This window comes from Gadus morhua, chromosome 18, assembly GCF_902167405.1.
Source record: "Gadus morhua chromosome 18, gadMor3.0, whole genome shotgun sequence".
NCBI classification, from domain to species: Eukaryota; Metazoa; Chordata; class Actinopteri; order Gadiformes; family Gadidae; genus Gadus; species Gadus morhua.
This window is the reverse complement of record NC_044065.1, coordinates 19,769,937-19,772,511: the sequence shown is the minus strand read 5'-3', so window position 1 is coordinate 19,772,511 and position 2,575 is coordinate 19,769,937. Positions and strand designations below refer to the sequence as shown.

Here is a 2,575-nt window from a genome sequence, read left to right as displayed (position 1 = left end):
GTCTTTGCCACTGAAAGGCTCAGATGTTATTCATTAAGAAAATGATCCTACAGAGAAATTCAACTTGGTTCTTACATTTCAGTTGATCATGTGTTGTTATGATTTTTTGGGGAGCTCGTTCTTGCTCGATATTCGATCAAAAACGAATGTACAAATTAGACATTCTGACCCCGAATGATTGGAAATAAGGGTCCAGGTGGAAGGATCCAGAAGGTTTTGCTTTGATGACCTGTATCAGAAAGGACAGTAAATCATCTTCCCACAGTTTACTATCTTCAGGGCAATGGCGGGTGACTTTGTGTGGGGTCCAACGATAGGGTCTTGTGATCATCATGGACGAAGCGGCACTAAGATATTCCCTGGGTTGGGAATATCTTGCTGCCACTGACAGTATCTAACTGCCACTTGATTGTCCCATGTCAGGATGAAAGAGGGAGGAAGACAAATTGGGGGAGAGAGAGGGCGAGGGGTTCTGTTCAAGCATTACTCTCAGAATACTTTTCTCAATGACAGAATATGGTCACACTAACCTGGAACAACACTGCCCTCTAGCGGCGCAAGTAATAAAAAACAAGCCCATCATCATTTTAAGATGGATTATGAATTTTTGTAACATCGGAAAGCAATATTTTAAACTGAACTGCTTTATCAAAAAAATAATAACGCTGTGAATGTTTTGCGAAAATTCGTTTTTCAGGGCCATTGAAACATGATCTTACAACTATCAATTGCCTTTTTTGTATATATATATATATATGTATATTTATTTATTCATTTATTTATTTATATACTGTATTTTATTTTGTTTATTGACATATATATTTTTAAGTTATATTGTCACGAGTGTGCAGCAATTTATAAAATAAATATATTTCGAGCCTTTATACGCCACCAAGTGCAACACCAACTATTGAACCAAATGTTTTGATTTCTGGAGTTCATCTAAATAAAAATTCAGTTCATATTCACATATTAATGACAACACACACACAAACACACACACACGCGCGCGCACACGCGCGCACACACGAGCGCACACACACACAGGATCTCGTGTGTTGAATAATGTTCCTGCATAGTTTCATCTGGAGTTTCGCCAAGAATTACATCATTTATGTTGGCAATAAAAGCTTATTTATTTAAATAAATAAAAACGTCAAATTAATCACGTGAACGGTCATTTTGACGGCCACTAAACGTCGTAGAGCGCGAACACGCGCGCCGTCTCCTCATTGGCCCGCGCAGAATGTCCGTCAACACCTGAGATTAATCATTTAATAAGCAGCAGTTGGCTCGTGAACGCCGCGTACCAATCAGAATGGATGTTTACGCAGTCGTTTATCACGCTCAGGTCGAGTTGAACTGCTCCTCCACAAAGTTCAGTTTCAATTCAATTCAATTCAATTCAAAAAGCTTTTTGGCATGAGAAACAAACATTTACATTCCCAAAGCGCGTGAAAATTAAAGCAGTCAAAATATGAAACGCTAAATACAAAAAAAAAAAATATATATATATATATATATATATATATGCCTACATATCAGGCATTAAATTTTTAAATACTCAATATATAAAAAGTGTGTTATTGTGGGATCTTATTAAGGTCCGGTACCTCCTATAAACACAAATATACAGTATTTACAATATGGAGGACGTGTCCGCCCTAACGAATGGGGACCACGCACTGATGTAAGGGCGGCGCCTGTGCGGTAGGGGGCGCCCGTCCCCCGCAGCAGCTCCTCAGAGGGGAGCAGTGTGGGATAGGGCAGGGTGGGGGTTCCCCTCCTCTCACACTGAGCATCTTCTGGAGCGCGGAGCGGCCAAGATGAAGCGAGGGAACCGCCGGAGTCTGACGTTTCCTCCAGGGTGTCCGCCGCGGGGAAGCCGACGCTGAGACCAACGGAGGCTCTGAACTCATCCATTGTGGTTTCGTTTTTTTTTACACAATATCACCGGCGACGCCGAGAACGGACATCATAGAAGAGCGTCTGTGGAGGTTTCATCTGACAGCAAGTGAGTGGCTCGCCTCTTGGTTCTCCGCTGTTTAGTGAACTCTAAAGCAGGTCCTCGAGAGGTGAGCGTTAAGAGACGAGCTGATGGGAAAAGAACAGGCTGCTGTACAGGAATGATCGGGACAGTTCGGTAAGGGTCGGGACCCGAAACAATGGTCTAAGTTTGAAGTTTGGTATTGTGTGTTTTTTGTGTGTTTTTGCAGTATAGGCTGCATGATGGATGATTGATCATCTTATCAGACGACGCTTCTATGTGTGTGTGTGTGTGTGTGTGTGTGTGTGTGTGTGTGTGTGTGTGTGTGTGTGTGTGTGTGTGTGTTGTGTGTGTGTGTGTGTGTGTGTGTGTGTGTGTGCGTGCGTGCGTGTGCGTGTGCGTGCGTGTGTGTGTGGATATGGAAACAGAAACAGGATAATTTGGCCACATTGGGAAACTTACACATTTTCCTCTTTGCAAAAATGTGATTCGTGAGTTTTGGTATGAATAAAGCACAATTTGTATATTGTATTTTAGTATTACACGTGAACCTCCTATGGCGCAATTTGATTGGTTCGCTATCTCGGG

At 42.2% G+C, this 2,575-nt stretch overlaps 1 protein-coding gene across 1 annotated transcript in view; it reads left to right on the top strand.

Annotated features, from left to right (window-relative positions):
• The first annotated feature begins 1,792 nt into the window (after nucleotides 1-1,792).
• ntn2 (netrin 2) overlaps nucleotides 1,793-2,575 on the top strand; it is a 40,149-nt gene continuing 39,366 nt past the window's right edge. The window contains exon 1 of the mRNA XM_030341073.1: nucleotides 1,793-2,014. The gene's annotated coding sequence lies outside the window, so the exon portion shown is untranslated. The remainder of the gene's footprint in view (nucleotides 2,015-2,575) is intronic.